The 27,988-nt window shown below is 39.0% G+C and overlaps 1 pseudogene; it reads right to left on the bottom strand.

The window, feature by feature from the left end:
• Positions 1-337: 337 nt before the first annotated feature.
• Positions 338-27,988, bottom strand: LOC119860248 (annotated as a pseudogene).

Raw genomic sequence — 27,988 nt, 5'->3', positions numbered from 1 at the left:
CTTTACTACATTGAACATTCCCATTCAGATGGGAAGTAGGTGTTTGTGACATTAAGCAAAACAGACCTCTTCCTTTCTATATACTGTGAAATAAGGAACTCTTCGCCATTTCTTTTTAGATGCACAGATTTATTAGGAAATCACATATGTATGAAGAGTCAGTATTGTTTCTATAGCAATAAAGTGTAACATTTCCTTAAAAGATCAGTTTTCTCCAAGAAGATTCAGTAGGACTTTAAACACTTAAATTAACATATCTGTGATTGCCCGAGAGGAATTTTCTGGCATCAGAGTATAAAAACAATGCTCCAAATTTCTAATCTGCTGAACTGTAGCCTCATGCAATGCACTGTAGTTCCTCACATGAACATGCTGTATGGGCCTCAATTGTGTCCTGTATATCCTCTGACTTCTGGTCAAGCTTCATCTGTCCCTCAACTAAGCTGACAGCTGAATCTGGACATGAAGAAAAATGACAGATGAGAATGAAGAAGGAAAAAAACAGTCAGTTTGCAACACGTGGGATTTGTCATACAGACTCCATTAGTACACTGACTGGACTTAGATTCTCCTAATTATCATGCACATTTCATTTGACAAACTGGATTGGAAAGCAGCCATCACAACAAACTAATCATTAATTTAAAAGACAGCAATTGTAATGCTCATTTATACTAGTTCATTTTGAATCTATTGTTTTTTAAATGTCAAACTTTGAAAACAAAATTGCATTGGAGATACCAATATTCGTGAAATTTCAGTTGCTGTCTTAGAATCTGGCCCTACACCCCCCCCCCAATCATTGACAAAACTCCAATGATTTCAATGGAAGCAGGATCGGGCCCATAGACAGTGATGAATAAACAATAGATAATATGGGACCTCCATTTAGCTACAGATTTAAAAAGTCATTACCAGGAAAAACATCGTAAAATGCTGACAGGCAACATATTTATTTTTACATCCACTAAAGTTAGTGTCACACACACCAAATGTTAGCGATTAAGACTCCAATTCAGTGAGGTCCTGAAGCACATGCCAAAGCTTATGCATGTGAGTACTTTCACTGAAATCACAGAGATTACTCACCTGCTTACAGTTAAGCACCTGGCTAATCAGGGCCGAAAGCAGTAAATATTTGGATAGCTTTTTTTGTTGACTTACCAGCTGGCAGACAATGGAAGCCAACCGAAACGGGGGTGGTCTCAGTGCTGAACATCCTTTCACGCAGCGCAGAACAGGCTCAACAGGATAGCATTTCGAATCTTCGCCCTCCAGTCGAATTGTTTTCTCAAGTTTCACAAGTGAGCGCTGCAGTTTACAGGCTGCAAATACAACAATAATGGATATTTCAAAACCTTGCATAAATGGCTTTAGATTTTCTCCGAATTTCTCCATCTGCTAGTGATAGTTTGTGTATATCAAATGAATTGGCTCCATCCAAAATTCTATATGGATCACATGTAAAGCAATATCCCTGACTAATAATTTTCCTTTGCTTTATTTAATTCGATATATATGGGGATATAGGATGCTTATTTCAGATGGAGTTCTGAGTTATCTCTAGATGAACATGGAGATATTTAACTTAATGTATTTCCTAATGAATATTATGTGGGTAAGTTGGCTCACTGAGTAAGTGCAAGACCTGAGTTTAACAGAGAATAGATCTCAATCTTCAGGAGAAGGACCTGGAGCTGTGCACAAATAAAAATAATCAATAGAAAATGGCATGAATATCATGACCATTCTGATTAAATATGTTTGTAGATATATGGTAAATCTGGGTGTTATTGCTATGAAGAAACAATCCCCATTGGTCAATAACAGATAAGCCTGATCTTCGGTGATCACTACAGCCAGTTACAGGTGGATGAGAAGAACCTCAACTTACTACTGAGTATAATTTTACTCTCTCTATGCACACATTGAATGTAGGCACTATATACGCTGAACCGCATTGTAATCTAAACAAATGTAACTGAATAAACTACAAGGGCCCTGATTCACCAAACAGTGTAAGCGTGCACTTTACTTTAAGCACATGAGTAGCCCCTAGTGAAATCCATGGGAATACTCAATTGTTTAAAGTTAAGAATATGCTTAAGTGCTTTGTTTGATCAGGCCAAAAATAGTAGCACTGAGCCAACAACTTAAATTTTGTTTTTAAATTTTGTTTGTTTTACTCAGGGTAAAAATGAGAGCTGGTCAAAAAAATCTGATGGAAAAGTTTTCTGTCAGACAATGCTGTTTCATTGAAATACAATTTTTTTGCAGAGATGTGTTGACTTTGATGCAATTCTCAATGGAAAATTTTTGAAACAATTTGAAATTGAAATGGAGTATTTTGTTCCAATTCTCTTCTTTCATTTACTCTTGACTTTCTTCTTTTGTTTCATTACGACTCTATTGTTTCATTTCAACTTTTATTTTTTTTAACTTAAATTTTAATATTATGTATGTTATATTTAATATTCATATACCAGAGTTAATCTTTTATAACGTTTCAACGTTATCAAAATGAATCAATTCAATAAAGTATTTTTGATGTTTTGAATCAAATTATGTTGAAATTTCTGTTCTGAGAAATATTTCAAGATTTCAACTTTTCATACTTATTTGGGATTTTTTTTTTCAAAATGTCAATTTCCCACAGGATGGAAAGTCAGTTTTCTGACTATCTGTAGTAATCATACGTTGTGTCTAGTAAAGTTTTCATACCGCCAGCACAAGGCTTTTCTGACAGAATCCAAGACTGTGCAAAGCTCGCTGCATCTTTAGCTACATATCCACTGGGCATCTGAAATTCCTGTTTATTTTCAGCATCGTATTTTCCACAAATGCCACACATTTTCCCTGCCATCCAGAAAGCAACTTGAACCTTTGTGAAAACAAAGTAAAAGTTAATTCAAGTTTATATTTAAGGATAATGTCAATGAAACAAAATTTTGTTACAGAATGGTCTCCTGAGGTAACATAATTGCAGAGGAAAATAAAAGTTAAGGTAAAGACAAGATATTTCTTTATAAAGAACAAGATTTGATTCTGTGCTTTCCGTAACAATCACTCTGGCTAAGATTTTCAAAGGGGCCTGAGTGAGAGTTATTTGAGTGCTTAGCTCCATTAGGTCCTTTTGCAAATCCTTGTGTCCAAGTCTAATCTATTAAATGATTGATGCTGAAGATGTAAACATTTTGTTTGATGAATGTTTTTAATAGATCAATTAGCACTTACTATACATGCCATTTATTGATCTTCTACGTTCCTAGCAGACAATTCTTCTATTAGAGTTTTTTAAAAAAAATCAGAGTTTTGACTAGTTGAAGTGTTATATAATGAGAAGTACAGGGAACAGGGATTCAGAATTCCTGAGTTCTCTTTGCAACTATGTCACTGACTCAATGTGTGTCCTGGGCAAGTCACTTCACCACCCCATGTTTTAGTTTATCTAACACACAGGTAGGTTCTGAGGTTTAATTCCTCAGTGTCTGTGAAGCATTTTGAGATCCTCGGATGAGAGGTGCTATGTAAGAGCCGAATATTATGATGACTGGCTGGAGGCTGTTATTCTGTAAACTCTTTTACCCTGATCTTAAAGTTTGCTTTGCTAATGCAGACCCTTGCACTCATGCAAAGTTTCATCTACTTCAGCGGATAGGAATCTGTATGGATATTGGAGTCTGAATGTGGAATTGGAATATCACTAAATGGGGTAAAATAATCTTGTAATCTGATTAGCAGAGATTCCCTTGTGTAAATATGGAATTTTGTGGATTTTCTGGGAAGTTTATGCATATGAAAACACTAGCCTAGGAGAGAAAAATACCTTGAATGTACGTCCATCAAAATATAGTTTATCAATGCCATAGTCAGGAGCCACAAGTGATAGACCTTTCTTCTCACTGCTGATCATCAGAGAAGTATCTGTAATAAAAATACAAATGATCTTTTATAATCTTTATAATAATTCTGTAAAAATATAATCAAAGCCTTGTTTTTCTTCAGGTATTTTGTTGTTGTTGAAGAAGCAAAACATACTGTATATTAACAAATTACTTTCCTTAAAATTTGAAAATATGGAATGTAGTTGTTGGCAGGAACTAGGGAAACATGATTTTAACTCTATAGCCCTAACAATCACATTTGTATTAATTTTCCTTTGTAAATATTAACAGGTTCCTATTTATTTCTGGGAACAACAATGGAGTCCTCCAATACTTAGTATTACATTTTTATAGATAATTAAGGCCCTGTCTACACTCCAATGGAGTCAGAAGACTTGACTGCAACTTGGTAGTCACCTGATCCATTTATAGCAGTTATCTGTAGCCAAGTCAATGATAATGGGATAAAACGCTGGACTCCCAAAATGTTAATCCAGTTTTGGAGAGGTTTGGCCGCATCTATGTCCTACAGCTTTTAATTGTGTTATTATAACCAAGTCGGGGGACAACTATATTGTATCTAGCTCTCTTGCTTGTAAACAAAGTTTTAATGTGTCTACTCACAGAACAAAATGTGTATGCATTGAGAGAACAGAACAGGCTCTGCCTGGTAGCTGACTTTATCCCTACACTTCTCCATATTTTTTGTTAGTGTTCTGTTTTTATAAATATTTCTATTGATATAAAATCCCAAAATGTCACATATAAGTCAAGTTGGCAAAAAAAAAGTCCCACCATATAGATATGGCAACTGTAAGAAAAACTATATTTGGAAAAGTTTAATCATATAAGTGATTAAGACATTTGGGCTAAAATAATACCCTTCCTCCAGTTCAGAACTTCTGAGAGTCAAAATCCTACATACCTACGCATTTTAGAAAGGGAGCGGTGGGTCAATGAACCTCAACTGTCTCTTCCTTAACTTTTCAAAAGTTCCCAATTCTAGTCTGTCTTTATAAATGCTGATCCGCAAATATGTAAATAAATGCACAATTTGTAAAGAGTAAATATTACTCTTTAGCCCTAAGTACAAAGCAATATCACTGCCAAAATGGTAGAAATACCTCTACTGGAGTATATTCCTCTCTCTCTTGATCCAACCTATGAGAAAGGGCTAAATGGACACCTACCAAAGTCAGATGTATATGTGACATTCTCCACTGGGGTTTCAACACCATTGACCATGAGGTTAAGAAGTCCATTTGCAGGATACATGTCAATTTCACTTTGAAAAGAGAAAAAAATGCATTTATATTCTGTTCTGATTATGTTCATGAACACACCATGTCAGAGACTACAACCTCTTTCACTAAATAGCCCTGATTTTAGCATTATTTTGTTTCGACATTATAGTTATCAGAAATGCACATCGCAGATGCTCATCCCACCTTTTGTGTGGGGTAACATCATGTTCTGTTTTGCCATCAATTTTATTCAAGGTGCACGTGAGATTATAAAGGGAAACACTGACACAACTCTGGGTGCAATACCACTAATGTAATGCTTAGATGGAAGTCTCTTCTGTGTTACATCTGGATGGTATGATACCTTTGCATTTCCAGTGTCAGGCCAGAAGAGAAGCTGAATGAAAACAAACTGGCCAAATCACAGTCTAGATAAAATGGATGTGGGGCTGACGAGTTGCAGAGTATGTGGCAGAGGTAACATCTGCTCCCTCTAAGGAAAATGTAGGGGGAGTGCCCCTCTTTTTTTAGTGAAGTTTGCAAACTGGTATATCTGTGGCTGTTTCTGGATTCCCAGGTTTGCAGCAGAAGCCAAGAGTGTTTTATTCGAGGTTGCTTTGTCTCTTCAGGACTGGATGATTTTAATGAGTTTTAGAATGACTTACTGACTGCCAAGCTTGATATTGATTGCTTTAAGGTCAGCAGATTCTTCTGCATTCTTCATCATTACCAGGAACTTCAGTTCTGGGCTACAATCCTGGGCCAAGATGTGGTAGCAGTTTGTGGGCAGTGAGTAGTTAAACTGTACCTCATTGAAGGTAGTGATCTTGTCTTGGGAAACTGAGCAACGAGCTGGTAAAAAAAAAACCCATGCCATAGAAACAAGTGAATATTTTCCTTTTCATAAGAGATATTTATTTAAACATAACATTTTATTTTGGCTTTACATTTCAGTAAGAGAACAGATGATATTTTTCTCTAAGATTACATGGGATTTAAGCTACTCAGTGCCCATATCTCTAAGCAAGGCATGAAAAATATATTCCTCGCATTTTAGCAACAAATTAGTTTTCTGACAATTCAAAATGTATCAGTTCATATTTTCCAGAACAAATGATTAAAGTGAAGTCCTGGATTCCTGTGTAAATTTATCTTTACTCTTGCAGACAGACTAAATGTGAAACAACAGCAGTACGTGCACCAATGCAAGGAGTTTTTTGGAAAGTTTAATATCTCTGATTTCCAATCTGGAAATAAATACTTTGGGGCTTCTGTGCACCATACATTATGTTCTCTACAGTTGGAAATGATGTAACATTATCATAATGAAGAAAAATCACTAGAGTGCTATGTATTTCTTAAAAAGAGAAAAACAATTCCATGTATTATCAGACAATGCTAAAATAGTGATAGAGCCTGTAGAACTTGTGTCTCTAAAGAGGGAGAATTGCTCACCTTTCAGATGCTCCAGGACTGCGGATGGTGCTTCAGAAAAGAAATTCCAGATCGGGGGTTGCAGTGATGAGGCAGAGGCTGGTAGAGATGGCCCTACAGGCAATGATAGCGGAATCCTGAGGGCTCGGTTATAAATGGTCAACTGAAAAGGAATTAGAAAACAGATTTAAAATAGAGTTCAGCAAGCTATTCACAGCAAATAATTTATCTGTTGATTTCAGCCTCTTTTTCTGTTTGTGAATTATCTGCGGGAGGCGTAGATCTTTACAAAAATGTTTTTTTTTAAATTATTTGACAAATAGTTGATGTGAACATAATTCAGCATATTCACTTCTCATGAACTCTTCACCTGACTATTGCCAGTATTCACTCCTGTTGTGTGATCGGTCAACTAAATCATACGGTATTGTTTCTGCTTTCTGAGTGGATAACTTCCAAACTCAAAAAGAGTTTCCAAGATGGATGGACAAACACATATTAACATAAGTAATCATGGCACTTTCTCTGAACAAATATCACCACACAAATGTCCTTGGAAAGAAAGTAAAAGCATCAGAGACAAGCATGAATCAATATCATGGTTTTAATCTGAACGAATGTTTTCAAATACTGTTTTGGAATGTTGACCCAGCTCTAATAAAAAAAAGCATCAAAGTATTCTATCAGGTGAAATATGTGATGGCATGATTATGCTGTATATTCACCTTAGGCAGTTTGGCAACAACATCAAAAGTCCTTGAAGAAGTTAGAGCCACAGTCAACTTGGCCTGTTGAGAAGGATTTTTGTGCTGTATTTCAGAGTAGCCTAGCATATAGGCAGCTCCTGGGATGAAAGTGTAAAGCCTTGAAAAAGAAAAACATGATATAATGGTAAAAAGTTTACTCAGGTCCCTCAGACACTCAGGTATTGGATATCTGAGGCATTTCCATCTGACCATAAGCTAGAGGAGATATTAAGGACTAGCCCCTTTGTTGTGGCTGAGAGCAGATGATGTGGACAGCTGAAAAGGCCTCTGGTGTGAAGGAGCTCTTATGTGGTACAGAGCCAGCATACACAGCAACTGGCATAAATCAGAGTAGTCCCCAGGGCAACACAGGTCCACTTTGAGAAATAGTGAGCCATAATGGACTCCATGGCAGGCCCCATCCCCACTCCCCGCTTTACTGAACAGGAGCTTTGTGACATAGATAATCTGGCCCTAACTTTTCAGTAACTTCTGTCTGGTTTAAGGGGATTACTTTCCACTTGTACAGTATGTTAGGTTTGTACAGTATATGGTTATCTTATACTCCTTAGGGGTCGTTTGATGAGTTTCCAAACTCAAACAAATCAGAAACGAGAAAATATAGAGACCAAGGATTGGCACTCAATCACTGGAAGCTCATTGCTGAATATGGATTTTCCCAGTTTTACTGGTACATCGTAAAATAAATTGCTGAAATGAAAAAGCAAAACCTCACCATTTGGCAACTGATTTGACTCTTGAAGGAACTTTAGGCCACTCCAGTTTCACCTGTATGGCTGGGTGATCAGCAAACCGGCCAGTTACAAACTCTGAAGAAATCCTGTAGTCCTGGCAATCCCGGCCCCATTTCAGATAACTCTATAATGGAGACAAAAACATTCAATTTTTGAAAAAGTAAAACATACTTGAGATCGCTGTATTGAGTTTAGAGCTGTGCGGTGTTATTTTTGAGTCTTACCGCTGCCTTGTGAGCATTAATGATTGAAGCATCAGCGCAGACTTTCCATGTGCTTGATCCTGTGATGTTTGACACGAACACTTGTATCCTGGGTCTGGTGGAATATAAATCTGCGTATAGCACGAGCTGGAAGCCTGCCAGCTTTTTATCATTTCGAAAAGCACGAAGAATAACAGCCAGTTCTGGTGCTTTACTGTCTCCCAAAAATTTGGGCTAAAGGCAAGGGAGGAAAAAAAATACCTCAGAACAATATTACAAAGAAATTACTATATTATGTTAGCTTTTATTTATAGAACAAATAATATAAATGCAAAGTAAGAAGTTGACAAATGCATGTAATTTTACACATTACAGATATACAATAATATAATAAACAATAAATAAAAACGTAATGGGCCAAACTTGCAATGCTTATTCAACCACAACTCCAGTTGATGTCAATGGGAGTTTTCACAAAGTGAACATTGAGTAAAAGCTGTGGGATTTAGCCCAAATAATTAGAACAAGTGCATTTTTCTGGAAATAAAAAAAAAGTGTCTAATTAAATCAGCATGTTTTAGGTATGCTGTTTGTTGTTAATACTCAGCACTAAGCTTTGGAAACAAGCTGTTTCTTTGTGCCCACCTGCCTGTCTGTCTATATTAACTGTCATCTCTTGTCTTATACTGTATGCCCCTTGGGGCAGAGACCTTTCTGTTCTGTGTTTGTACAGCGCCTAGCACAATCGGGTTCTGCTCCCCAGGTGAAATAGGAGCAAGCAGTCCTGTGTTTCACAGTGTTGGAAGCATGTGGCCTGTTCCTGCTGGTGGCTTTTGCACAGTTATGTAACATGGGAGAGAGGGGGAAGGTTTCTTGCACAGATATCTTTCTCCTGTGCTTGCAAACAAGAGGCAGCACAGTCTGGCAGCTACTTTTCTTTGCCCATAAGCTGGACAATAATTGCAAGTCCATGCCAATGCTGCCATGCTAACACACTGCATTTCTTGAAGACTAAGAAACTGACCCGGGAACCTGCTCTTTTGATGTCTTCGCTGCTACTGGAACTAGAACTAGAGCTCGAGGAGGAGGAAGAGGAAGAGGAGGAGGAGCTGCTGCTGCTGGTGACGCTGCTGCTGCCTGGGACTTTCTTTTTGGGATACTGCAACAATAAAAAAAATCATCCTTAGTAGAGCAATTTAAGGTAGTTCATAGGAAGTTGTTCAAAATGACAATGCAGAATATTCTTTTACAAGCATATTCTAATTACCAGATTATTGTCAATAACCTTTAATTGAGTAGCTGAATGATTTCCAAATATTATTCCTTTTTAATATCTTTGGGTCTAACCCTACAAATTGTTGCTCACCCATGGATCTTCTTGCGCAAGTAGTTCTTACGTATCTGAGCAGACCCACTGGGTTTTTTGCATAAGTAAGAATTACTTGTATGGATAAGGCTTGTCAGGATCAAGCCATAAATCAGGTTAACTTTTGCTCTCTATTTGAGACTACTTACACAGGAACAGTGCATTCAAATAGCACTTCTGCTTTACAAGCTCTTCCTATGGCTGCGTATAAATAATACCCAAATCACTGCCACACAGCAAAGCTTTGGTTTGATATAAAAGAGTAGCACGACTCAGTCCATTGCTCTTTAGCAGTTTAGGGCCTGATCCCATGAACAGATAAACCACCACTTTTCATCTTACTTTCCTACCGATCACTTTACTTGCCACGAAACATTGATTGCAATGGAAATTGTTGGTACTGACTCCTCTTTGGATCAGGCCCTTAACAGGCATCCTCCACTGATTTAAAGTAACACAAGCCGGTGTATTCTGCCGCGTTTGTCAATGAGGCTATGCTAGTTCATGCTAGCATATGAAGTTAGCTAAGAGAAGTTAGCCCAAGATGTCAAGTTATCAGAGCCTGTCAAATTATTTAAGTTCCTCATGGCAGGGCTTTTGGGCTAAGCTCATGAAGGGATTTAGGTGTGGTGCCAGTGAGTGTTGCAACACCTAACTTTCATGCACCCTGTCACCTAGTGGAATTCTTAGGCCCGAGTTAGGCATGCATGCTCCTCTACAAGGCATGGAGAAAATTAGGTGCCTCAGAAAGAGATTCACAAACACCAGCCAACTGAGTGGGGAGCCACCTAAAGTAGTCAATAGGAAATGTCAGGGAGAGGGACACGTTTGAAGCCCCACTCCTCAAAGATAGGTAGGTGCCTAACTTCACCTTGGATTCATAGCCATGAACCCTCACCTGGAGTTAGGCACCTAAGACAGCTCTGCTCCTTACAAAAAACGAGAGAGAGAAAGCCTGGATTATAGCCAATAGTCCTGGAGCTCAGGCATTTGCTGGGGGTTGGGAAGCCTGTTTTCAAATTCTTGCTCTGCCCGATTTGAGGCAGAGATTTGAACTTGTTTCTCCTACATCCCAGCTGAGTACCCTCACCTGCAGGCTACAGGGTATCCAGGGCTGGACTCTCTCAATTTCTCCAGCCGGAGGTGGTCCACTTTGTATAAATAATTAAATGAACACACGGAAGCAGTGACTTCAGTGTGGATCTCCAACATACCCGAGAGTGACCTAACCACTATCCGCCCTGAATACCAAACATCCTGGTGGTCAGGACATGCTCCTGAGAGTTGGGAGACTTAGGTTCAAGTTTTTGCTCCAAATCAGGCAGAGCGGGGATTTGAAATAGGTCTCCCACATCCTAGCAGTGCCCTAAACTACTGGGCTATTGGGTGTTCTTGGGGATGGACACGCTCTTGCTCCTCTTCCCACATGTGGTCACCCCAGCTGTCTTTGATGGGGGAGATATGCAGAGCATACTTATCAGGCCCTGCTGGGGAGATAGATGAAGGGCTGCCTAATTTGAGAATCTCGCTGGGTCTTAAAGGTGTGATCTAGTACACTGAACACTCAGCAATATCAGATTTAGGCAGATTTGTGCATGCCCACTAGTGGAAATTCAGACAACTACAGGGCAAGGCAGCAGCTGAGTGGGGCATTTGAGGATTTCAGTGGTACTACACGTTGCATTTAGGCACCTAAAATGACAGTTAAGGTAGGTCTACACTGCAATTAAGCACCCACGGCTGGCCCAGGTCAGCTGACTCAGGCCCACGAGGCTGGAGCTACAGAGCTGTTTAACTGTGGTGTAGATGTTCGGGCTCCAGCTAGAGCTTGGGCTCTGGGACCCTTCCCCTCACCGAGTCCCAGAGCCTGGGCTCCAGCCCAAGCCCAAACAGCTACACTGCAATTAAACAGCCCTGTAATCCAATCTCCACAAGCCACAGTCAGCTGACCTGGGCCAGCCATAGGTGCTTAATTGCTGTGTGATCTACTCTTAGACTAGGGTGACCAGATAGCAAATGTAAAAAATCGGGACAGGGGTGGAGGGTAATAGGAGCCTATATAAGAAAAAGACCCAAAAATCAGGACTGTCCCTATAAAATTGGGACATCTGGTCGCCCTATTTTAGACACCTAAGCCCCTTTATTGATCTAGCTTTTGGGCCTGAATCTCTGTGGACTTGCACCTTGTATAGACATTCTGCTTAGCTAGAGTTTTATACCCACTTTGCACAGGCACGAATGACTTCACAAGCTGCAATACAGTGGAAAATCTGGCCCTTTGTCTTCTTATATTTCTGCAAAACACTGGAACATATTTAGAAACTGTAAACATTATAAAGACTGGTTTCAGAGTGGTAGCCATCTTAGTCTGTACCAGCAAAAACAACGAGGCGTCCTCGTTGGCACCTTAGAGACTCACAAATCTATATAGGCATAAGCTTTTGTGGGCTAAAATGAATGAAGTGGTTTTTAGCCCTCCTGATGAAGTGGGCTTTAGCCCACGAAAGCTTATGCCCAAATAAATTTGTCATTCTCTAAGGTGCCACAAGGACTCCTCGTTGTTTTTGCTATTATAAAGACTGTAATACCACTTATTTTTCTTCACAAAGGTAGTAATTCCCATGTGAGTTCTTTCAGTATTTTATTCTACCCATGCCAAGTCAGATGCAATGAATGAAGAAAACTTACCTCCTGTGTATGTGCTGACTTGAAACGATACCGATAGATCTCTGGAGTTCCCTTTGAAAATGATAAAAGTAGGAAGAGCCTTACACAGAAGAACCTGCTTTCTGTAATTGCATTGAAATGTGCAGCACTGCAAGTAAGTAAGGATTTCAGACTGAAAAACAACAGTACAAATCTTGAAATGTTTAAATAAAAAAATTAATGCTCCTAAATTAGCAGCCCCTGGAAATTCCACCAGAGAATTAAGACTAAAACATGCAACAGCAAAACCCATTGAGAGAGACCAATAAAGCAACAAAGATTGGCCTAGTTCTGGTGGCCTCTAATAATACTTCAGACAAAGCAGTGGAAACCCTGGAGATACTTTAGAGGGGTCACTTGAGACAGGGGATTGCCGCGTGGAAGTGGGGTTCTTAGAGCAGATTTCACAATATTGGACCAGTGTATTCTGTAGCATCAATTAATAATTTCCTGATATATCTACGCAGAGCCGCCTGCTATCCAAAATATAACTCATGCTGACTTCATCATCATCACCACCAAGCATTCTAGTGACACGCATGAGTTACCTGTCGTTCGGAATACTCGCCATCGCCACCGCTGCTGCTGCTGCTGCTGCTGCTGTTCCTCTCTATGACGAGTTGGTGCCTACTTCCCGGTCGACCCGCTTTACTGCTGCCGCTGCTACTACTGCTGCTGGTGCTGTCGCTGCTGCCGCTGTCACTGCTGCTGCTGCCGCTGTCGCCGCTGCTGTCGCTGCTGCTGCTGCTGTCACTGCTGTCACCGCTGCTGCTGCTGCTGCTGGTTTTGCTGCTGTCACGACTGCTGCTGCTGCTGCTGCTGCTGCTGCTACTGCTACTGCTGCTGCTGCTCTCATCTCTGCTCCTAGGTTGCAATGTTTTGTCTTTCGGATCGTGACTTTTGACCTTCTCACCAGAAGGGGAGGAAGAAGAGGAGGAGGAAGGCTCAGAGGGTGAAGAAGATGAACTAGATGGATATTTAGCACCGGGCTCTGCCCTGAACTCTGTCATCTGGGTCTTTCCTTTCTTGGCAGGCTGCTCCTTGTGCCTCTGAGTTCTATTTCCAACCTGCAACAGCATTTCAAAGCACAATGCTGGTGATTAGACACATCAATAGAAATAATTTTTACTATTTTATCTCATTGGATTTCCAACGATTTTACTTGTTCTTTTCCTTTAAAGAAGCGCAACTTCATTGCCATGATTATTAAATCATATGTGGTGGCAGAATAACTGACCCCACTTACTTAGGCTGAAATTCATCCATGTGCAGAGGGCCAACACCATGTCTATGCACCACCCAAGTTCCACTCAAGCCTTTGATGTTAACTTACATGTGTCTTTCATTTGAAATTGTACCCTTCTTACTAACCTTGTTCTCCATTTTCCATGCAGATACTCCATAATGTATTTTAAAACCAATGCTTTTTGTTTGTTTAAATACGGTTCCTGCCCCCATACACCCTCAACACCTCAAGGTCAAATACCTTAAAGACATTTTCAATTCCTAGGATCTTCTTCAGTTTAGTTTGAACCACGTCATCTGGAGATGAATCGTCTTCTTCCTCGGACTCTAGGGTTATCACCTGGATTATTTTGGAAGCTGCTCTAGATCCTGCCTGAATCTCCAGCTGTATTTTGTCTATAGCTGCATCTGTATGGGCTACACACCAGATACATCCATTAGGAGATATACTGCTTCAGCTGTACTGACATGGATAAACAGAACATCTTGTATTCAATACTATACCTGGTTTCAAAACTATTTTAGCTTCATGTTCTCCAATTAATCGGTGAAAATATGTGTTTTTTAAAACAGAAGCATCTCGTGCTCTCCTGTAAAAGCAGGCCTGACAACCAAAACGAGTCGCTTTGACACAAATGGCTTGCGTATATGTTTTTCCTCCTGCACTGTGGTGAAGTTCCTGTTCAGAACCATAGGAATATTTCTTAGGTATGATGTCAGAAGTCTCTCTTTGCTGCATTAAACATGAGCACATTAGTACACTGGTAGCATTTTCACAGACAAGAAGTACAAATATCGCTATGCATATAGTAGAGAAAATAAATATTAATATACAAACATGGAAGAGTTAGTTACCGTCACGGCACCTTCTCTTGAAGTTTTTTCAGATGACTTGAAATGCTCCTTCAGAATGCTTGATCCAGCACCTTCTGGGAGTACTGGAATCTTCTTCACTGTGCCTGGTTCTCCTATATTTCTTGATACAGCAAAAGCCTTATGCCTGTGGGATTATGCATGAAATATTATTTATAAGTAGCTCCAAAGGGCTGTTGGATGGATTTAATCATGTATCTATTGATGTCTCTATTTTAAGAGTCATACAGTTTTGAATACTAAACTGTAAGAGCCAAATAAATATTTATAAATGCATTTTTGCAGCCTAATAACATGACTTAGAAATCATTCGGTCCTAGATGAACTGCAGGTTGGTATAAAGACAATGGGTAACATTTTCAAAACCAATTTGACTTAGGTTCCTGAGTGCCTAAGGGTTTGCCTATATGAACAAGCAGGGGTGTACACTGCCTCTCACTAGCCTGCTGTGTGCTAAGTGTCTGTGTGGACCCTGCTGCTGGGCACTGAAAGTTCCTTTGTGCACTTTGATGTACCCCCCTTTGAAATGGCAGCAGCAACAGAGACCACATACACAGTTAGTGTGCAGCGGACTAGTGTAAGGTAGATTTACACCCTAGCTTGCTTTGAACTAAATATTCATACAGCCAAGCCATAAGTCAATTTTGAAAGTAGGAATTAAATTCCAAAGTGATTTAGGTGCTTTTTGAAAATTGTATCCCACATTACAAAACGAAAAAAAAAAAAAAAAGAAATCATGAATTACACTCCACAAAAGAGGTGCAATGTAACTAGGAGTCACATGTATCTCTGATCATGTGAAATGATTATACTGCTTATTGTGTTGGAAGGTTGCACAAAACAATAGATTAGGGGGGAAATATTGTTTTAAATGACAGAAATTTAACAACTCTACCTTCCCATCGCTATCTCAGTCTCCTGTTGGCATGGGGTTGTTACAAACTTAAAACTTTTTTCCTTTATGTCTATCTTGGCATCAAATTTCAATGGAACTTGTACACGGAGTTTGGCGTGAATTTCAATAGAAGACTGAAAGTATTCTGTGTTGATTCCCATCATTGCCACTGTGTAAGAGTAGATACTGAAAGAGAGTGAAATTGCCACAGATAAGCAAACAGACACTGTATTTAACCACTGCTCTTTAAGAGGTAGAACTCCCTTTCCATAGAAGTCTCTGTAAATCTCAGAAACATAAAAATTATAACACTTTCCTTACCTTGGGCTGATGTCAGCATGAAGTTGCAAGCTGGATTCATACCACTGTGAAGGTCTAAAATCACCAGATAAAGGAGGGGACAGCTTTACTTCAACTACAAGAGACCGAGAACAAAAGTAAAAGATGGTAAAAGTAAAAATAAACGAGTAAAGAGAAAAGGCTCTCATAACAGATTATTAATGAAAATAAAAGCCATGGTGACAAGAGCAAAGTCTTGTCCTGAATTAAAAACTGGATAATCAATAAGAAACTCAGAGATGTAGTGAACAGCTACTCTTCAGAGTAGAGAGACATTAGCAGTCAGGAACATGAAGGGTACATACTAGAACTAAGGCTAGTTAATTTATTATACTAATTAATGATTTGCAGGGGAAGTGATGAGCAAGTTGGTGACTTGTACTGATTTCATTAAGTTGTTTCTATGTGTAGAAATAATAAAAGATTCCAAGAAAATCCAGGAAGACTTATATGTGTTGGTGAATTTGATGGCAGGATGGCAGATGATATTCAGATTGGATAAATGGAAGGTGATGAACACTGGTAAATATAGGTCCTATTCTGCTCTCAATTATACCAGTGTAAATCAGAAACAACTCCACTCAAGTCATGGAGTAACCAGTTAAGTGGGATAAGAATCAAACATCATCTAAAAGGCTTACATATGCTGATCAGCCCTTAACTTGCAAGATTCATTAAAAGAAAGAAATAAAGAAGCACAGTTGGATACCTCAGTGAAGAAATTGGGCCATTGGGAACAGATGGGATATTTGGGGATAGAAGTTATTGCAAAAGTTAATGATATGATATTGAACAATGGTATGTGCTCTCCTTTGGAGGTAGGTGTTCAGTTTTAGCTTGCTCATTTTAAGAGAGACTAAAAACGGGGAACAAAGATAGCAAATGATATCATAAGACCTACATACAGTGAGCAGCTACAAAAATTAGGCCTTGAAAAGAGAAGAATTAAATCACTACAAAAGGTCCCCCCCCCCGGCTCTCCTGCTGGTAATAGCTCACCTTACCTGATCACTCTCGTTACAGTGTGTAATGGTACCACCCATTGTTTCATGTTCTCTGTGTATATAAATCTCCCCACTGTATTTTCCACTGAATGCATCCGATGAAGTGAGCTGTAGCTCACAAAAGTTTATGCTCAAATAAATTTGTTAGTCTCTAAGGTGCCACAAGTACTCCTTTTCTTTTTGTGGATACAGACTAATGCGGCTGCTATTCTGAAACCTTAAATTTACTGTTACTCAAAGGTATGGTCCCTCCCTTTGACACATTACCATACTACAGGACAAAAAGGACCACTCAATTCACTTAATGACAGGCAAGTTTAAAACAAAGGAAAATGTCTCTTCACATACTGTGTAATCAGTTTGTGAGATTCACTGCTGCAGCGAAAGAGAGAGTCAAATAATATTATCTAATTTAAAACTCTTCTGCATAATCTTATGATCACTAAATATTCTACTACCCATTCAAATATAACATGTCTAAACTGGAACTCCTTATGTCCCCTTGCAAGCCCTCTACTCCTCCTCCCATCTCTATCATTACTGACAATTCCTCCCAGTGACTACTGAGCCATCTTCAGTTCCTCTCTTTCCACATTGGTAGTAAATCTGCTGGGTGTTTCTATGCATCACCTTCAGAATCCACCCATTCCTCCCCATTCCTATAGCAAAATCTCTTGTCCAGGTTTTGGTTATTTCTGACCTTGAGTACTGTTACCACCTTCTCTTTGGTTTTTCAGATTTTTACCTCACCCCCTCCCTTTTCTGTCCATCCAAAATACTGCAGCAAAAATCATCTACCTTGTTTGCTGCTGCAGCTATGTCCCAACCAGCTTTAAATATTTTCACTAGATCTCCTTCCTCCCTTTCTGTCCTGGCTTTTCAAGTTCCTACATAAATTAGTCCCTCCTACCTTTCTGTTCTCATAACTTTTCACTCTACCTCCTCCTAATTTGTCTCCCATCCCATGGTTTGATCCAATATAGCAAATCTTATGTTCTCAAGCTCACCACGGGCTGTTGCATGTGCCAGAGCAGTAGTATATAAACTGTATTCCAATGGCAGACCAACAGTGGTAGGGACGATGTGCCGAAATTCTCCTGAATATAATGGCAGAATCCATCGTTCTGCAATGCCATTTTGGATTTGATGGATCACTGTCTTCAGCCATGCGTGTCTGTCTGCTGGTCCAGTCACAAGCTACAATGTAACAGAGATACAGCAGGTTAGATGAGGATATAAAGCTGCCAAACACTTGAGACAAAATTAGGGGGAGTCCATACTTTTGTAGCCTGCTGAATGATATCCTTGTTGATGTCAGCAAAGGCCAGCTCTTGGCCAAATAGTTTTAGGTAAGCAGATAACACAGGGTTTTCTGAAGGCAACTCCCTCCATCCCAACAACTAGGAAACAAACAAACAAACAAATAAAAAGGCACTTAATACAGTATATTTGTAAATAAACATTTAATAGGCAACAGAAATGGCCACTGACAAGCTATATTTTTTCTTTGCCATTTGTGTTTCTTTGCTAATATCATAATGTGGCTTTACAGAATTCCATGCAATTCAGACATACACAAGAGACTTCATATACAAGATAACATTACATCCAGTGCAGAGGGTCAGGTCATGGCCCACCACACCCTTAAACCCAATTTAAGATAAGACCACAGAATCAAATCAATCCTTCACTTGAGGACACAGAAGTCCTGAAAACAGACCGGTTGCAAGGGGAGGAAGAGAGGCATGATCTGGGGAGGCCAAGTCTGGGCTGGACCTCTACTATGTGCTATGGACCCCAGGTTCATTAGGGCTCACTATGCAGCGAGGTACAGGGTGTTTTGGAAACAAGGCCAGAGTGGGAAGCTGCTCCAGACATCCCAGGAGAATGCAGGTTATTGAAACTTGGAATTTCCAAGCCACAGGAAATTCCAACATTTAAAAACTAATGTTCCAAATCAAAACAAAAACTATAAATTTTGATATTACCCATGGAAAGCAAATACCAACATTTTCTGGTCTCAAAAATTTGAAATATTTACATTCAATTTTTCAAAAACAAAATGGAGCAGCCAGCTGTCCACACACTGGGGACTCCCCCAGCTGCTTTTGCCTCTGAGGGACACCTTGGGCTGCTCCCAGAGATTTGGGAGCAGGCTGGGCATTGCCTGGAGTTGGGGGTAGTTCGGGAAGTCCCCCAGAGTCTGGAGAGTCCAACGCCATGGAGTGGGGAGTCTAGAAGTCCTGAGAGTCCTGTCCCAAAGTGAAGCACTCAGGGTTCCCAGCTATGCAGCGGGGAGCCTGAAAGTTCTGGGGTCCCACTCCAAGGCAGTCAGCATGGCGGGGTACTGCAGAACCATGGACCCTGGAAGCCCAGGCTCCCGAGCAGCACACCAGGTGAACTGGAAAGGAACCAGGCAGGTTTCCATCAGAACCCTCTTTGCGTTTTGGTGAATGTTCATTGAAAATGAAAAAATTCAGTGATATACAGTATTGTAGCTGGGTCAGTCCCCGGATATTCGAGAGACAAGGTGGATGAGGTAATATCTTTTATTCGACCAATTTTTGTTGATGAGAGAGACAAGCTTTTGAGCCCCACACAGAGCTCTTCTGTTTGTCAGACCTGAAGAAGAGCTCTGTGTGGCTCAAAAGCTTTTCTCTCTTACCAACAAAAGTTGGTCCAATAAAATATATTACCTCATCTAACACATTTCTGTGAAACATCTAGGTATCAGTAAATTGGCATTTTCCAATGAAAATCCATTTTGTTTGAAAATTCTTGACCATCTCCACAGAAGAATCCTTCCCCTGCTATCCCAATGTGAATCTCCACAATGCATAGATGAGACGCTCAGGCTGGGTTCAGGGGCATTAATTTGCCTCTCAGTGCAAGGCTGAACTGGTGCTGAGAGTCTTACTAAACCCCTCTGCCCATGATGAATTCCACCCACAATACATCACATGAAACGGAATGAGAACAACACATACTGTTTTCCCAATCTCCTTTATCTTTCTGTATGTGGAATATTCTGCAAATGGGATGCTTTGTTTCCTTATAATATCCGTAAGACCTTCTGCACGGACACCAACCTAATAAAAAAACAACACTGTGCATGAGAGGGTGCACTACAATACAGTTAAAACATACTGTTAGTGAAGAAATACATTTGTCAAAAATAAACTTTAATACGATCTGTTATTGACTTAAATATAATATTTACCTCTAGCAAACTAGTAGCTGCACCTGCATAGTTTACAATCAAACTGGAAATTAAAGCTGATGGGAACATTGTTCTTGGATTGTTCATAAGGAAAATATTTCCAAATGCACCAGCCTGATATCTACCTGTAGCAGAAATTAAAAACAAGACAGTGCAATGTTGTTGTTCTATTGACCTCTAAGGATGTCAATCTGAAGTTTATAATCCTTTTTTTGTAAAATATATTCTCATGAAGATTTTCAACATTTCGGTCCTGACCTAGCAAATGTTTACGAGCAAGTATCTTTATACATGAATAAAACACTGAAATCAATGAGATACTCAAATGCATAAATGTTTGCAGGATTGGGGTGAAATTTTGTACTAACAAATGCAGTGAAACTATTTGATCAAACTTAAATTTTCTAAGTACATTTTATTGCAGTAAAAGGCATTTTACAAGAAAGTTAGAGAGCTGGTAAAATAATTTGTAAACACAAATATACTCTAATAATTCTTCATAAAGAAGAAACACACTAAACTTTTCAGAATTCAGACACAGAAAATATCTTATACAACTAATTAAATACTCCTTTCATAACTCTTTAAAACCTTCCAGCAGTTCCAAAAGGAAAGAACTCCTACAGATAGAATCAGAATGATTTACATTAGTTCTCCAAATGACTGGAAAATGGTGTTTCAATGATGAACACTCTCCGTAAATTAATTTTTTTTTACTCACTGTAGTAACCACCAAGAGGAATAACTTTACTGTAACGAAAGCTCAGTCGGTCAAGTTTGGGGCTCAGTAGTTTAATGGCAATGTTGCAAGCAGCAGATCTTTTAAAAAATGGATAAAAATATACAAAAGTAAGCTAAATTTTACCAGAATAATTTGAATCAGTGTGTGTGCACGTGTGTGTATCTATATATAATTTTACTTACAATAATGTAATAGAAATGGTACTTCACAGATAATGTACAGTTTTACTTCTCTCTCTACTTACACATTATAAAAGCGTGGGAATCCAATTCTTGACAAAGCTTTCATGTGGGAATATACAAAACTGGCAACTTGCATATTGGTCTCTTTCAGTATCACGTTAGCCATAGTTGTTACCAGAGGAAGTGCAGGCCCAGTTTCAAATATGACAATGCAAGCCATCATTCGGACTTCAGGAGGAAGTGAATGATCCACAAAGATCTGGAGAAGAATGTCCTGCACCTGGAGAGGGAAAATATAATTTCATAAATGTCTAATAACTTCTAAGGTGGGTATTCTCCCTATCAGACTCAATGTATAATTTGTATCAACAAATCACACATCCATAATAAAGGGAGAATAATACCTCATGTGTAACCTTTTTTCCATTGCATGAACTGATGAATTCAAGAAAAGTGTGGGGACATAATGAACAGCTCTTGAGAAAATGCCATGACTAGTGAGACAAATTTATCTGTGGTTTAACTCCATTGGTTTTGTGTATTTGATCCCGTGTGTTCACTGTCATTTAGACCACTTTAGCAAGGGGTGTTCCAGTTGCAGACCAATGACAATATGTGATTAATATAAGATGTCACACAATATGACAAGTGACTAAAGAAACACCGTTACATTTACCTCCCAACAATACAGTGCTAACATGATCAGACCCTGATATCACTTGGGGCTCTAATATTGTGATACTAATAACAATAAAGAATTGTTCTGAATTCACAAACACTGCACCACTGAACTCACTTTCCCCCGGCATATATTCTGCATATCTCATTGTTCAGGTAAACTATCATTGATTCTGCTTACCTTTCTGGAGTCCTTCAAGCCTATATGCCTCAAGGCCATCACAGCTTCGACCTGAATATGGACTGGGAAATTAGAAGCACCAGATGAAAATATTGAGAAGAACTTCAGGATGCGCTTGACACTGGCTGGTTCTCCTGCATTGCCAATGGCTTTCAGAGCTAATGCAATGTCATCTTCATTGCCCTTGCTGGCTGCCTCGGCTGCAAGGTCATGGAGGGGCTGCAAACAAAGCAGATTCTTTCATACAAAATTCAGTCATACGCATATTGTTATCCTCACCCTATGACTGTAATGCAACTGATACGATTACAAAGATGAAAACTTCCTGCTGGTATCGCTTGGCTACTAAGGAAGCTTCTGGAATGAACATTTGTAAATTAAATCACTGTGTATATCCTGGATCATGTTTTCTAGAATAAAATGATCAGGTCTCATTGCAGTTTCATCTTTCTTATCTTTTTAAGCTGTTAAAACAATCTGAAATGAAAACACCTACCTGAAGAACTTCACTAGGGCAAGATGAAGCCAGAGAACAGTGTCTGTTTACCATGGATCCATATCCCAAATAGCAATCTGGCGAAGCATGGGAATTCTCTCAAGTCGGGAGCTGGTCACTAGATCCTGCACAAGGAAAAGAGGCACCTCTTTAAATCAGGGTTATGTTCAGATAAGGACAATTATTTAGGATTCATCTAGAAAAGTTATTTAAAATTGAATATCTTTTACTTTCAATAACATTAAATCAATCCAGTAAAATATTTTACACAAGCTTGAGCCAAATCCACAGCTAATATACATCAACATATCTCCATTAACTTAAATAGAGCTATGGTGATTTGCATCAGCTGAAGACGTGGCCTAAGAAAGACAGGATACAAAGTACAAAGGATATGGGCAGGGGCCATTCTACAAATGGAATTTCTCTGGAAGAGTCTGTAACTCTTTATTATGAATTATTATATTAAAGAATCATGCTCACTTCATCTTCTGTGTTTTCTTATGTTAAAAAATAGGAATATTAACTAGAAAAAGAAGAAAGTCTACTATATAATAGATGGTTGCACTAACTGTATTGTAAAGAGTTTGATGTTTTTATTTTGCTAATATTTCACCTACAATATTTTTACTTTATTCCAGTGTCTAGGAATGTTATGTAATTACTCTGGACTGGAAAATGTAATGCTTAAAAGAACTACTGAAATTATCTGGCACATCTATCGCCATTAATACTTTAGAATTAACAGAAAAAGATGAAAAGATGTCAGAAGAGAGAATATATGATCCAAGAAAACTAAAATGGGGATAGCAATTCAGGGTAGGTGTGGTAGTTAATTTTTAATGCCTGCATAACAAATTGAAGATATAGGACCCAATTCCTTTTCCATACAGGTAGCTGTCAATTGAAGTAACAGAGTTATATTGATACAAAATGAGTGTAAGTGAGAGAAGAATCTGGCCCCTGAAGTGCTATATAATCACTAGTTTCAGAGTAGCAGTCGTGTTAGTCTGTATTCGCAAAAAGAAAAGGAGTACTTGTGGCACCTTAGAGACTAACAAATTTATTTGAGCATAAGCTTTCATGAGCTATAGCTCACTTCATCAGATGCATTAGGTGGAAAATACAGTGGGGAGATTTATATATACACACAGAGAACATGAAACAATGGGTTTTATCATACACACTGTAAGGAGAGTGATCACTTAAGATGAGCCATCACCAGCAGTAGGGGGGGAAAGGAGGAAAACCTTTCATGGTGACAAGCAAGGTAGGCTATTTCCAGCAGTTAACAAGAACATCTGAGGAACAGTGGGGTGGGGGGGAGAAATAACATGGGGAAATAGTTTTACTTTGTGTAATGACTCATAATCACTAGTATTATCAATTGTTATCATGATGATGTGGCCAGAAAAGGATCCTGTATATTGTACTCACTGCTGCTACTGCAATAGTATGGCCATCCGCTTTTGTTAAATGGAGGGCAAAAGAAACAGCCAGAAGTGCTTCAATGTACTTAAAGTCATCCTTGCGAATTCTCAACTTAAGGAACTTCAGTGAATCAATGGTGCCTGCCATAGCAATTCCACTCAGCAGCCAAACCTGCAGCCGATGGTACAAATCCATACATTTAGCTCTCTATCCTCCTTGTACAAGACATGTCAGTTGTGAGTGACACAGTCAATCATTACCTGTGATGAGGTTTATCTGAAAATTGCGTAAAGACAGACTCCAAGGTATCAGGGCTTGCTACCCGACACAGTTGGATAAGCTTATAGTATTTGTATGGAGCATCCCCATGGAGCTCTTGCTGGTTGTCCTGGATTACTTGTTGCAGTGTTTCCACTATCTGAGGATAGAAGGCAGAGGGAATATAATAATTAGTTGCTTTTTCCGTTGAGCTTGTAATAATATATTGATCTTTTATTAGTCAGATAAATGGCAAAGCAGCTTAATAAACTAAGCATTCTATACCCGTTGCTCAGGGTTTTTTGTCTTGACTAGCTGAATTGGCATCTGGAGCAGTAGGCGGTGGGAATGATAAGGCAGACCTCCATGATCTGCAGCTGCATTTCTGGAGGGCTCACATGTTCATTTTTCACTTCAACCAAGGTAAGTTCTTGTCTGGAAGGAAATAAAGAGAAATCAACATGTGTCTTTTGAAGGAATAAGCTGTCTAGCTGCATCCACTGACTTCACTGCTTTGGCTGTACAGTGGGGATATGGATAGTTCTTATTGTTTTTTCTATCACAATAAGACTTTACAATTTCTTGTGGATATGGTCTTTCCAATGGAATAGAACACTATGAGGGGATAATGGGTATTTGCAATGAAATAACTGCTGAACTGGAGCTGAATTGTTAAGTGGAAATGAATTGTTATTTTCCAGAGCAAGAGATACTGGTTTTCTGATAACATATCATATATAGTGATATTATTCTGTGTTTGCCTCAAGTTCACTTTAACTCAGGGATGTTGGTTCTATAAAGCGGCACCTTTCTCAGTGGAATCGTTGTTGAATAGAAGCACTCCCATGGATTTAGGAAGCAGAATTATTTTTCCATTTTTTTCTCATTTAATTACAATACAAAGTTCAATTTAGATGCAGCAAAAAATTATTGTTAGTGCAAAATTCCCACAGCTTTTTTTTGGGGGGGGGGGGAGTGGAGTGGAGTATGAATGCCTGCAACTTTATCAGCTGCCATTTAAGAAAATTCCCCTTTACTTCACTTGGGAACAAGGTCAGACTGATACCTTTACACTTATTTTCACCTCTGGTCTTACCTTGCCTCCATGACAGCAACACCAGCGGGTTCATTGAAAGGGGAGATCTGATAGACCTGCTGGGACACCACTTCTGTGATCAGGGTACCAGAATCTGCATATTTCAATTTGTAGGTGAATGCAGCAGTTCCTTTTACAATCTTTTCTTTCTAAAAGAGCAAAGAAATTCATGTAATGCATGAGAGTAGACCATGGTTCTACTCATTTTTAGGTTTCAGAGTAGCAGCCGTGTTAGTCTGTATTCTCAAAAAGAAAAGGAGTACTTGTGGCACCTTAGAGACTAACAAATTTATTAGAGCATAAGCTTTCGTGAGCTACAGCTCACTTCATCGGATGCATTTGGTGGAAAAAAAAAAAAGTTAGTCTCTAAGGTGCCACAAGTACTCCTTTTCTTTTTGACTCATTTTTAGAATGCATTTGTTTAGATTATTCATACAATGGGCAAGAAGGACAAGGGCGGATGAAAGTTGTTCAATATCCTTCAACCACTTTATCCTGGCAGTTGTTGAGGTCTTTTGGTTTTGGTAATGGAGACTCGGTTATTCCTCCTGTCTTCCTGGATAACGTACCTTGTAAGGCAGACGCCTCCAATTCCAGCCTATAGAGAATGATAGAAAATAAATGGGCTTTGTAGTTATATCAGGTCTGCATGAGAGGAAGAACATTCCTCGGAACTGAGACTTAAAGTGAAAATGAAATTTTGTAAGACTATATGTAAACCATTTCTTAATTAAGTGTCAAAGCCTGATCTCATTACGCACATGAGTAGTACCACTGAAGTAAGCAGAATACTCAGATGAGTAAAGGGGGAAGGACAGAGACTCTATTTAGGAAAAATCAACTAATTGATATAGCCAATTCAATGAACACTAAGATTAGACAGAATAGGCTAAAGGAGGAAAATATCAATAAGATCAAAATGTCTGATAATTACCTTTATTTTCCCCCATAGTCTTCTATTTATAGAGTGCACATGAGAGAATATAATAGACAATCTGCCAGAAACAATCACCTTCGTATCTAAATGTATATTTTCTTTTGTCCAGATGAAAAGTATTTTAATATTTTAGGCTTGTGAGTAGAGATTTTAAAATAAATACAAATAAACTCTAAGCAAGAGTTTAATTGACTCAAAAGCATTTAATAATAACAAGTGATGCTTGGACACAGGCAGCAAACTAGCTTGAAACTGGAGAACAAACCTCTTGCAAGTCGTATGCATTCTGTGACTTTTGATAGTTATCTGCCGCAAGTTCAGAATTCCTCTCACGATGTTAACGCACGTGACGGGAGTATCTTCTGGGGCATAAATGTTTCAACCCGCCCCTTGCTGTATTTCAAACTTAAAGGGTTGGTGTAGACACGAAGTGATCAGCTGGGTGAGTTTGGAAGCTCGAATGAATGGATCTCTGGGCCAGATCCCATTGTATTCCTCCAGCTGTGGATGATCGGATCTGAGAACAAAATTCAGAACATGCATTAGTCTCCATTCTGTGAACGAAAATATTTTTACAGTATATACTGTATACAGAAAATAACCAAGGAAAGAATTAACATGCTATACATGGTTTACTCTGAATATAGACTTCAAAGACCTTCTTCTGTGCTGTTTGTACAGCATCCAATACAATGGGATCCTTGCCCATGAGGGCTTGGGGGCTTTTAGGCACTAAGGTAATACAAATAATAAATAAAAATAATATTATAGTAATAACTACATAGAAACTTGATTCTTCCCTCTTGCTCTTATATTGGTGTAAGACCAGTATACCTCCATTGAATCAGGCCCACTGAGTATATTATATTAAAGAAAAAAGCTAAAACATTTGAATTACCTCTTAATATTTTTTTAAAATCTATTCACATCAACCACTTTGAGCATAAAGTTGAATAGAAACCCAACACAGATTTTTAGTTTTACATAATAAGTAACTGCACAGTACAAAGTCAGAAGAAGAATTTTAGGACCCTATTTCATCAGCCCTTATTTAGGCAATGCTCCCATTGAATCAACAGGAGCTTCAGCTTTGCCTGAGTATTAAATAAGTAAGAGTGCTGAATAACATAAAAAGTAAGTGGATAGAATTGCTATTATTACGTATAAATAAGGACTTGCCTCTGCTCCTAATGACTTCCATGGGAATTTGGAATGCATCGGGATTGCCAGATCAAACCTCAAATGAGCGCAGGATTGGACCCCTGGTGTTGCAGGCCAAGGTTTCTCAGATATGACTAGTGATTTTTGGTGCCTCTGTTTTCCAGTGATAAGTTTTGGTGCCTCCATTTTTGGATGCTGTCACCTGACCTCCAAAATCAGATCCCATTAACGTGTCTCCAGTTGAACACTCCAAAATCAAGGCACCTCAAATCACTAGTCACTTTTGAAAAACGGAGCCATAATCACAAGTTCATTTCCATTCTCTAAAATCTTCAAAGCTCTTTTTCTCCATTGCTTTTTTCCTGTGGCTGTCTACAACATTCAGTAGCCCAAGTATCGCTTTAACCTGACTGCTATTCAGTGCTGGTTTTGCTGATCTCTTTTGGAAATAGTGCAGTCTACCTTGAGGAGGTGAGCCCTCTGTGACAATCCACTGATCTCTAGTTTACAGGACAGTCTCAGCCCAGCTCTTGCCAAACCAGGCTCTGGCAGTCCATTCAGGGTAAGGCCCTCATAGTTGTACAAGTAGGTCTTGCTGCTACTAAATCAGGCTCTGTGGAAAAAGATACAAATATTCACTTTTAGTAATAGTTCAAAAGACATTCTGCTTCATGGTCATTATGACAAAGGCCTTGAATGAAGCTTAAGAAATGAACAGTAGACTTACCAGGGTCATACTTTTCACTACCTGTGAAAAGAAATCAAATGGACACATGAATAATGGCAAAAAAATTAACTTTGAACTTAAGTTTTTTGACTCAACTGTAAAAACCCAGCAAAGACTAACAGAGAAGGGCTAAGTATAAACTTACCCACAAGGGTAAACACTAGCGCTAGTATGATTCCCCTCAT

This window comes from Dermochelys coriacea, chromosome 8, assembly GCF_009764565.3.
Source record: "Dermochelys coriacea isolate rDerCor1 chromosome 8, rDerCor1.pri.v4, whole genome shotgun sequence".
Taxonomy (NCBI): Eukaryota; Metazoa; Chordata; order Testudines; family Dermochelyidae; genus Dermochelys; species Dermochelys coriacea.
Note: the sequence above shows the minus strand (reverse complement) of the source record. Positions and strands in the feature narration are given on the sequence as shown.